The sequence below is a fragment of the Hakea prostrata genome, chromosome 6 (assembly GCF_041222555.1).
Source record: "Hakea prostrata isolate BN-2017 chromosome 6, UWA_Hpros_2, whole genome shotgun sequence".
Lineage (NCBI taxonomy): Eukaryota > Viridiplantae > Streptophyta > Magnoliopsida > Proteales > Proteaceae > Hakea > Hakea prostrata.
The window spans coordinates 6,939,539-6,951,491 of NC_142605.1; positions in this window are offsets into that span (position 1 = coordinate 6,939,539).

Consider the following 11,953-nt stretch of genomic DNA (forward strand, 5'->3'; position numbering starts at 1 on the left):
CTGTTTGACTCTTTTTCTTCCTTGCTCTGTCCCTTCAACTAGAAATTAGTAAGTCCCATTACTTTTGCCTTTCATTTCAATCATGTGTTTTCTTTTTTTCCTTTTCATTGTCCATTGCGCAATGTCCTTAGCTTTTCGTGTGTTTTAGGGTTTTGGGGTACATTTCCCTTAAAAATTAGGACCTCAGGCCTTTAGCATCCAAATTTCTTTTTCCAACCTTATGGCACCGCTTTTTAAAATGCGTAGCCATCGGATGAGTGAAGGCAATAGCCTTCAAGTGGGAGGTGGTAGTATATGTCACATCTCATCCCAGGGGTTATTCAGATCAACCCGATGACTTGGAGTTCCCACACAGACCTAAACAGAGGCTGACTGATACGGAAGTTTCCTACCCGACCGGGTCAGACCCGGCTGGGGCTCCACATCTAGTCGGTTCTCTCATGATACGAGTTTCCTACTCAATCTGGTCATACCCGGTTGGGGCTCCATATTTAGTCGGGATGAGAACTGACTGGCTTGGTCGAGGTGCGATGAATACTCGACTAATATGGCAACCATTCTCAATAAGGAAAGTCAACTCCTTTGTTGATCGAGCGGGTTCGACAATAGGAAGGCGTGATCTCAGGAGAAACGGCAGCCACTGTCGGGTAGACTTACCAAATACATAAAAGGTAACATGAACATTATAAGAGGAGGGACCTACCCCTCCAGTAAGTATTGAATACGTTCTGAACTTCGTCTTGTGTTCTCTGGGCATGAGACTTTAGATTGTTCACTATCTGACTTAGCCATCGGAGGCGGTTGCCCGGTACTCTAGCTGGCCCGCGTCTAACTCTTTTTGCAGGGCTCATCGTCTTCTGCTTGAGGAGGGCTCAGTTGGGTGCAGCATCAACATAACTGATGTGCATCAGTTTGGCACCGTCTGTGGGAACGACAAGTTTCTAAGTCATGGTGAGACGAGTAAACAACGGTCGTACTCAGCAGGAAACTACCGGGGAAGACAATCACCAAGATGATCGAACATGTTAGGAAGAAGGGGTCGACTGCTTGATCCGAATGAAACAGGACCCTCCCAAGGATAACCTAATTCCAGAAGACTTGAACGGGGAAGGTACATCCAAAGGTCCCCAAGGGCACACCACTACAGCGGATGTAGATGAACTTAGAAAGAGCATGGTCGAGATGCAAAGAGTATTGCGTAACTTGGTCCATCAAATTGGAGTTGAGCAGGGACCAAGGTGTAACACTCAGGCGAGAAGATTTCTGAAAGCCTTCCAGACTATTAGGGGATCCTGACAAGGAAGGGGTATCCTGAGAGGAAGGCAAACCTAGAGACGGATACTAATCCATCCCGATCGGGACAATCGTCAGCAAACTCCAAACGGAACCAGGGTTAGTGCCCTAGATCGTATTTCGGTACCATCTAAGACGGGGTCCCTACCTCAAAGGAACTGTCGGGAGGAGATTGAGGACCAAGGAGAAAGTCTTCCCCAGCCTACCCGGTCAAGGATATCGGTAGCACGAAGGCACTCCTGAAGGGAGGATGCCGCTGAATCTGATGAGGACGGAGCAAGACAAAATCATCTCCGAAGGAGGATGGCTGAGGTAGAGCAAAAGTTGGAAGGTCGGGATCATGACGAGGATCTGGACGTGGTTGATCAGGACCCTTTCTTAGATGAAATCATGAATATGCCACTTCCACAGAACTTCATCATGCCAACTTTCACCCCTTTCGAAGGAAAAACCAATCCGAAAGAGCACATAAGTTACTTTAAGTCAGTAATGACTGTCCTTGGGCGAGAGGACGAATTACTTTGTAGAACATTCCTGGTTTCACTTAAGGACCAGCCATCAAGTGGTTCAGCAGCTTCAAACCGGGATCCATCAATAACTTCCGAGAACTTGCTTGGAAATTCATAGCCCGATTTAGGAGTGCCATCGGGAGTTATGTCCGATAGTCTATTCGCCATTCGGAAAGGGAGAAATGAATCCATTCAGGATTTTCTGAAGCGCTTCGATGATGTAGCCATTGAGATAGAAGATTTGGATGACCAGGTCGCCTACAGTGCACTCTGGAGCGATATCACACACCAAAGGCTTCTGGAGGTTCTTTTGATGGACAAACCTAAGACGTACGGGACGCTGTTATGCAAGTGCCAGAAGCAGGCCAGTGTGTATAAGGTGATCAATGCATGGGTGAAAGCTGATCGGGATCGAAGAACTGACCGAGACACAGAGAAGAGTTCCCCGAATGACCGAAATCAGGGATCTAAGAATAAATGGAAATGCGATCAAAGACGGGAAAGTTACACTCCCCTCAACGCAAAGCCATCAGAGATTCTGATGAACATTCGGGATAAGAAGTCTCTAAAGTGGCCCAGGAAGTTGCATTCACTTCTAGAAGATCGGGATATGACAAAATACTGTCGTTTCCACAAAGATTATGGGCACCACACGGATGCTTGTCAAATCCTGAAGTCGGAAATTGAGAAATTGATCCAAGAAGGCAAACTTGGACAATATGTAAGGAGACCCGGGAAGCCCCGCAACAGTTTACCCGAACCGAAAAAGAGAGCCCGGTCACCTAGCCCGAGAGAAGCCGCCAAAAAGGCCAATAAAGGAAAAGAAAAAGAAGATCGGGAGGAGACACCCGTCTATGTGATCATGGGAGGCCCGACCATGGAATAAATAAGGAAAGCAAAGCAAAATGCATGGTTTGTGGGAGCTATGCATCTACCTAAAAAGAGGCCAAATCGAGTGTGACCGGAGCCAATAACATTCACAGATGCAAACCTGAGCGGAGTTGTAGCGCTGCATGATGATGCGATTGTCATCAAAGTCAAAATTGCAAATCAGGAGGTTCATAGGGTTTTGGTTGATACGGGATCATCAGTCGATTTAATATCTTACGAGGCTTTCAAAAGACCCTTCATCAACTCCCTTATATGGTTTTGCAGGATCCTCGACAATAGCTGAAGGAACAATCCATTTGGATTTAAAGATTGGGAAATCACCCCGAGACACCTTAGTTTGGGTCAACTTCATGGTCGTGAGAGATCTATCAGCCTACAATGTCCTAGGACGACCAACACTCAATGCACTGGAGGCAGTTGTGTCTCCCCGACACATGAAACTTAAATTCCCGACCTATGCAGGGGTCGGGGAATGTTGTTCCGATCAATCTACTTCCCGGCAATGTAATATCAATTACCTGAAAGAAAAACGGAGGTTAGAGAGCTCAGGAAGTGCATTAACCATTGAAGTTCGAGATGACCGGGACGAGGAGAATATGCAGAGGGAAAAACTAGTAGAGAAACTGGAGAGAATACAACTCAACCAGTTACTACCCGATCGGGGGACATTCATTGGATCAGAGCAACCAGATGAATTTAAGAAGGAACTCACAGAATTCTTGTGTGAGAACGCTGACATCTTTGCATGGTCTGCAAATGACAAGCCCGGGATAGACAGACTGGTAGAAGAGCACAAACTCTGGATACAGAAGCTATCCCAGTCATCCAAAGAAGAAGAAATTTCGCGATCGAAAAGAATGAAGCAATTAGAATCGAAGTTGAAAAACTCAAAAAATCAGGTTTCATTGAACCAATTGAATGTCCCACCTGCTTGGCCAACGTGGTAATGGTCAAAAAGCCGAATGGGAAGTGGAGAATGTGTACTGATTACACAGATTTGAATAAAGCTTGCCCGAAGGACTGTTACCCTCTCCCGAGGATCGATCTCCTGATTGACGCAACCGCAGGACATGAAGTCCTTAGCTTTATGGACACTTACTCAGGGCATAACCAGATCCTGATGAGTCATCAGTCATGACCGATCGTGAAAGTTATTACTATCGAGTAATGCCTTTCGGGTTAAAAAACGCGGGGGCAACCTATCAAAGGGCTGTCAACAAAATTTTTCAACACCAGATCGGGAGAAACATGGAGGTTTACATTGATGACATGCTCGTGAAGAGTCTTGTTCGGGCCAAACACTTGGCAGACCTTGAAGAAACCTTTGATGTGTTGAGAACATATCAAATGCGTCTAAATCCCAAAAAATGTGCTTTTGGAGTTTCCTCCGGGAAGTTCCTCGGTTTCATGGTTTCCCAAAGGGGAATCGAAGCTAACTCGGAGAAGATCCAGGCGTTGATTGAGATGAAACTGCCTGTTACTGTAAAGGAAATCCAATGTTTAACAGGAAGGGTGGTGGCACTAAACCGGTTCATTTCTCGAGCAGGAGAGAAGTGCAACTCTTTTTTCAAAGCATTAAAAGCTACACCCAGCTTGGGAGCAATAACCTGGACAGAAGAATGCCAGCAGGCATTTGAGCAATTGAAAATATCTCTCGGGACAACACCTGTCTTGGCCCGACTAGTAATCGGAGAACATCTTATAGTTTATCTCGTCATCTCACCAACTGCAGTCAGTGTTGTATTGGTAAAAGGAGAGACAGTCCAAAACCCAGTCTACTATGTGAGTCATGTACTCATTGATGCTGAGACAAGGTACCCGGTCGTAGACAAGCAGGCTCTGGCTCTCTTAATGGCATCGCGGAAGCTAAGGCCCTATTTTCAAGCACACCCGATTGTAGTCCCGACCAACTTCCCACTCAAGAAAATACTCCGAAGACTCAATGTAGATGGAAGGATGGTCGGCCAATTGTACAAAAAGATGCTATTGAATATGTTCGCAAATGTGAACAATGCCAAAAACATGCCAATGTTCCAAAAGTACCTACAATACCCATGATGCTCGTCTCCAACCCGACACCATTCACAATGTGGGGAATGGACCTTGTCGGGAAGTTACTGAAGGCTTCAAGAAACCAGGAGTATCTTGTGGTTACCATAGACTACTTTACGAAGTGGGTCGAGGCTGAACCGTTGACTTCCATTACAGAGAAGCAAATGGAAAAGTTTTTTGAGGAAAAAGTTATTTACAGGTTCAGGATACCCCGAGTCCTCGTAACGGACAATGGAAAACAATTTGAGGGAGCGGGATTCAAATCTTTTTGCAAAAGATATCACATTGAGCATCGATTCGCCTCAGTTGCTTACCCCCAGAGCAATGGACAGGTAGAGGTCACCAATAGGACACTATTGGACGGGATTAAGAAGAGATTGGAAGACAGTCGTGCACAATGGGTCGAGGAACTCTCGAGTGTGCTGTGGTCATACAGGACAACAGCGCGAACCCCGACTGGAGAAACTCCATTCTGCCTTGCGTATGGAACCGAAGCCCTAGCTCCCGTGGAAGTACTGGCCGGGTCATTCTGTTACAACACCTTTGATGAGAAGCAAAACGACCAAGGCCTAAGGAAAAACTTGGACCTCTTGCAAGAAACTCGAGCAAAGGCCCATCAAAGAAATCAGTTGTACCAAAAAAGAATAGCTCAACCCTACAACTCCCGGGTCAAAAGCTGAAGGTACATATCAGGAGATTTGGTGCTGGGAAGAACTAGGGCTTCCGACCCAAAGAATCAAGGAAAACTAACTCCAACATGGGAAGGGCCTTACTTGGTTGACAGAGAAACGAAACCAGGAGCATACCGACTGAAAGACTCAGAGACTGGAAAGGCAATTGATTGGTCAAGGAACTCCACCAATCTGAGAAAGTTATATCGTAGTTCTTGTAGCAATTGGCTGGGTCTTTCCCGGTCATCTTACACCTTAGGGTTAAACTGTTTCGGGTCCTTCCTGGTTTATTATGCGCCTTTTAAGGACTTGCACTTTTTAAGGCAATAAAACTGATTTGGGTACGCCCCGGTCTACTTGCACCTTCATTAAGGACTTGCATCTTTTTCAAAGGATAAAACTAATTCGGGTACATCCCGGACTACTTGCACCTTCCTAAAGGACTTGCATCTTTTTCAAAGGATAAAACAGATTCGGGTACATCCCGGTCTACTTGCGCCTTCATTAAGGACTTGCGTCTTTTTCATAAGATAAAACAGATTCGGGTACGTCCTGGTCTACTTGCGCCTTTTAAGGGCTTGCACCTTTTTTAAGGCTAAACTATTTCGGGTCCTCCCCGATTTACTTTGCATCTTTACGAAAGATTTAAATCTCTTTTGTCCTGAATGAGTCAAAAAGAATATAGTTGAAAAACACTTGATTCAATTTCATTCAAGATAAGAAATTACACGACTCGGGAACAAGGAGCAAAATAATGCATGCTAGTTACAAGATAAAACTTGAACTCGGGTTACATAACTCGGGAGCAAAAAGATACAGGACACGAGACACAAAAATTACCAAGATCACACCGGCAAAGAGATGCTTCATACTGAAGCATCTTTGAACTTTTCGCAGTCACCGAGAGCAAGATTCATGTGTCGATCAAAAGCCATGAATTTACCAACGAGTTGACACCCGTCTTGGATTGTCACACGCATCCAATCCCGGATACCTCAGTTGATCTTCAAGGAGGGGCTTGTGGGAACGTTCTCTTCAGCAGAAGGCCCGACCAAACCATCATTGGAAACATTAGTGTCAACAATGGTGTCGGTCGGGGATCCCTTGGCTTCTTCTTCAGGAAGTGATTTCTCCGGGCCATCATCCTCAACCTCTTCCTCGGACTCTCCCTCGACCTTGTCTTCGCCTTCTGCTTCTTCTTCATCTACCTCCTCAGCTTCTACCTCGGGTTGAGTCCGAGGTCGGGGGTCAATATATTCCATAGCATCAGGGAATGGGGTTTCAGGAAGTTCAGGAAGATCTTCTAGTCGAGGAAGCTGGAGTTCATCGTATAACGTGGGATCCAGAAGCTTCTGTAGTCTCTCGGGATTGGGAAGTTGCGTTTGCTGAAGGGTCAACTTGAAGGCTTGACGTACACCTCTCTTGAAGGCAGGAGTAGAAATGGCAATTGCCAAATCTTTGAACTCCTGGGATTCAAAGTAATCCTCCAACACCTCCAGCTTGAAAGATTGTGCCCCCGAGGCCTTCAACTCCCCTTGCTCCTTCCTCAGTTGAGCATTATTCTCTCTTTCCTCAGCCAAGAGAGCCTCAGAAGTCTTCAGATCTACAGCAGTCTTCCCGAGCTTCTTGTCAAGATCACTGACCTTCCCCTTGTATTTGCCTTTGCTTTTGGAAAGGTCGTCTTTCTCCTTCTTCAGCTTGGCCAGTTTCCCTTGGGCCTCCACCAAATCTTTCTCCACTTGGCCAACCCGAACGTTAGCCTTTTGATGCAGCTGTTCGGCCAACGCCAATTGGTTAGCCTGGTCTCAAGCTCTACCCAGAGACTCGGCAAAGATGTGGACCGCCCCGGCCACATACCTGAAGAAGAAACATTAGACAACCGGCAACAAAAAGAGAAAGAAGAACGAGACAGAACCGGAAGAACTTTTCCTGTATCCTTTGGCAAAAAATTCTCTATTAGGGAGATTCTTCAAATACTCCCAATCAGCATCTTCAGTGGCATTGTTCAGCCACTGCTCGGCATGAACCGAGTCAACAAAAACTGAGCTAAACTCAGGATTGCCAGCGGAAGTCAAAGGCCCGACTTCCTGTTTGGGTTCGTAGATACGAACCTTCTTAGGGGGAGGATGAGGAGCCACCTCCTCTTTTATTTTCTCACCTCCCGAGGAAGGTGCTTTCTTCTTTGGACTCTTTTCAGTCCTGATCGAGGCAGCCACCACAGAAGATTGGCTTTTGGCCACAGAAGTCTTAACCGGGATAGAACCTAGGGCGGGAGTCTTTGTTTTCAGAACCCCGGAAGCTGAAGCCTTAGTATTTGTGACAGGCTTCCTCCTCCGGGCCTCGTCCATTCCCCCGAGCGCTGCAGCCATCAGTTCCTCGTTAGAGATGTTCTTGGCCACTGCAAGACAAAGAGATATAATCAGGTCAGAACAGGGAATACAAAGTAAAGGCAAAAGAAACAAAAGCTTACCCGGGGAGAAGCCCCACAGTTGAAGCACTGCATTATATTCCATGGAATAACCATGGACTGCAAAATCATCCCCTTCCACTTGCTTAATGATCCCGACCCTTTCTTCTTCGTCGGGATCCAAGTCGACAGGGGTGTTCAGGAGATCAATGTCATCCTTGGATACCTCTTGGAATTGTGTAAGGAAAGGCTCAGGAGCAGGAGGTCTGAAGAAAAGAAAAAATTCCCTCCACTTCTTGGTTGTGGACGGGAGGGAATCCTTCAAGATGAAATTCCCTTGGAAAGAGGAAGATATCCTCTTTGATAGAAAAAACCAGCCGCGCTGGGTATGAGGATGCAAGGAATAAAAATGATGAAACATGCCAAAGGTTGGGAAAACTCCTAAGGCATGGCAAAAACCGACAAACCCGATCATGATGGACCAACTGTTCGGGCTCAAGTTAGACGGGCTAAGCCCGTAGTGTGCTAAAAAATCTACAAAAGGATAATGCAAAGGAAGACGCAAGCCCCTGATGAAAGCATCATAATATAAGGGATAGAAGCTCCTCGGGGGACTATTCGCCCTTTGATTATCAGTCGGGAGGATAACCTGGTACCCCTAGGGTATACTAAAGCTTGACTTAAACCTATCTAAGTCTTCTGAAGAAAGAGAGCAAAGGTAGAATTCAGGTCCCGAAGAAGACTGGAAGAAATCGATGTGCCAAGTAGTCAAAGGCTGAGATTTTGACAATGCCAGGGCATCCCGATCAAAGGTTTTCTTCTCGGGCTTACAAGGAACGGTTCCCCGAAAACCACTAGGACGCTGGAATGGCGGACGAGGTGGGGCTTTTCTAGAAGAAAAAGACACTCGGGACGAAGTCGAGGCTTTAGGAACCAAGAAAGCTTGGGTCTCAAGAGGCTGAGGGATCACGGGAGGTGGCTGTAGATTCAAGTCTTAAAGCACTCTGGTCAGAAGTGGTTGCGGAATTAGAAGCTGCAGAAGATTCGGGATCATCCCGGGATTCAACACTAGGAGCTTCATGCACTTGAGCCTGAGCAGCTTTAGCCTGAGCGGCTTGATATTCCCTATCCTTACGGTTCATCTCCCGAATCTCCTCAAGAATCCTAGGGTCATCATCAAGAGGGCCATCACTAGAAGTGTCACATCCCGCCCTAATCCACCCAGGGGTTACCCTATTTGGATTACTTGGGGAAATGATCCATAGTCCCGCTGATCAAGTTTAGGAACGATCATATCCACTTAGCACAATAACTTAATCAAAAACAAGAACAATTCATAGTTTTCAAGTAATTTAATAATAAAAGTCAATAAAGGATCTCAGAGGGATCACAAAGGACATCAAAGTGCGGAAAAGATACCAATAAAATAAATGACCAACATGCGGAAATGAGGTGGAAATTCCCTCTACAACATTAGTGGAAGATAGATCGAATAAAATTAAGGGTTACAACCGGTTCTCAAAAGAAAGGAAAGAAAAGGTAAGCAACTAAATTTCAGTTTCTTCTAGCTTTTACAGTGTTTCCTAAATAAACAAATCATAAGAAACTAAGCCAGGACGAATCTGCTCCTGACAAATATCAGTCTCGGACTGCTAGTCTTTATCAACGTGTTCACCGCCACCAGTGTGGTACGAGTCACCAACTTGGTCTTCAAAGTGTTGACCGTCACAGTCAACAGTAGTAGTACCTGCAGAAAAGTCTAACAAAATATGTTCCAAAAAGGAGTGAGTTCAAAAGAACTCAGCAAGGCAATCATCACATAAAACATAAGCCATATGTTACAAGCCATGATGCAATATGATATGAAACACATGATGCAAGTATGGTTCTAACTCTATGAATGCTGGTCTCTAAGGTAGACATGCTTTAAGTCATAGTACCATACTTCTCTGGGTAGGTCTCAATCACTCAAGCCGGGGAATTGGGTCCTGCATCCCTCTTGGACAATCCATGGTTGGGGTTTCGGTCACCACTCTCTCACATCACCATTTGGTCTAAGTATTGGTACATGTCACAGCAAAGCCTAGCCCAATGCAGGTCTTCTACTCAGTCATATCATGTCAGATCCAGATATGTCCATTCCTCGCCCCCGGCAATCCTTTTCGGTATCCTTCACACTAGAGTCAGCATAGTCCTAGACTACGGACTCATCAACCCTATTGGTCATCCACAAATAATAGACGGGAAGCTCTCACGTCCTCTCACGGGTTGGTTACCGGTCTTGAGCGCCCGTGAGCCCAAGTCTAGCTATTTGCAACCCTACCAATAAATGGCCCCTTTCAGGTATCTGTAGTATGGTTTATGTCCTCTCACAGGGTGGTTACCGGTCTTGAGCGCCCATCAAACCATACCCTACCACGGGTCGTTCGGTCTCAATGCCCTTCTGATTCAGGTTTGATATGACAAGAACATCCTAGCCAAACAACTAGACAATCCTATGTATGTCATCCAATAACCCGAGAAAGTGTCGATGGGCATCTTCGGAGAACATCCCATAATATTCCCTACGATGCCCAAGGACAGAAGCATCAATAGGACACTCCCCAAATCCCAAGTTATACCTAAGCAATCACATACTCAAGTCCAACATCTCACATACATTTGATACATCATCATAATAGAAGTTCAGTCATAATATTGAAATGATTCATCATAAGTATAAGTGACCATAATAATTAATCATTATAACAAGAATATATGAAATCACAATACTACTGTCCTAAAGCATGTATAACAGTCCTATGATGTTCAAAAGTAATAAAGAGACCATGTTCACCAAGTTATGAAAATCAAGGCATAAGCATATAGCCTATGTATTTATGGCGATAACCATCCTTACCTTAATCGAGGCGGAAATTGTCACATCCTCCCAGCCGGTACCCTATCTGGCATACCCGAGAGTGTGATCCACAGCCCGAAGATCAGGTATCGAGTAATCAACCTCCCACATAAACAATAACATAATCATGAACAATAATAATAAAAGTGCGGAAGATAAACCATAGATCCAAATAAGGAAAGAATGAATCATATATATAAATCAGAGTACTAGATATAGTCAGAGTGTCTAAATCAGATAAGTAAAGTGAGGCAAAATCCCACTCTACAACCAGCGGAAAAGTAGTTCTAAAAGAGAATAAGCAAGACAGAATCTAATCCCAGTAGCAGGTACAATGGGTAACTAAATTGTTCTCAACTTTATAGACAACATCCCTATAAGTATAAATCTCATAAACAACACAAGGACGCTTCCACTCTATAGTCGGACTAAGCATCGTACGGAGCATAACCACTCGCGGGATCTTCAGTGTAATTGTTGTAACTGCAATCACCTTCCTGGAGATATGCCTCTTCTCCTTGCGCTTCTTCATAGGGGCCGTCATAATATTCAGGACTGTAGAATAGTCTAACAAACATTGTACAATAAAGGAATGAGTTTCAAAGAAACTCGGTAAAGCGATTAAATCCATAATAACATAAATGGCAGGATTTCAGAACAAACATAAATGCAATATGGTATGAGACAAACAATGAATGAATGAATCTAACTCTACATATGCTGGTCTCTATTGGCAGACATGCTTTAAGTCATAGCACCGTACTTCTTTAGGAAGGTCTCAATCACTCATCATCAGTTGGTAATGGGTCCGGCATCCCTCGGGACATTCCATGGCTGGGGGTTAAGTCACCTCTCTCTCACATCACCATTGGTCTAAGTACCGGCGCATGTCAGGGTAAAGCCTAGCCAAATGCAAGTCTTCTACTTAGTTACATCAAGTCAGATCCAGATACGTCCATTCCTCGTCCCTGACGATCCTTTCCGGTATCCTTCACACTAGAGTCCTCATAGTCCCTGACTACGGACTTATCAACCCTACTGGTCATCCACATATGGTAAACGGGAAGCTCTCACGTCCTCTCACAGGTTGGTTACCGGTCTTAAGCGCCCGTGAGCCCAAGTCTATCCATATGCAACCCTACCAATAAATGGCCCCCGCAATGTGATTCCTGTCCTCTCACGGGTTGGTTACCGGTCTTGAGCGCCCATGAATCCCCATTGCTACCACGGG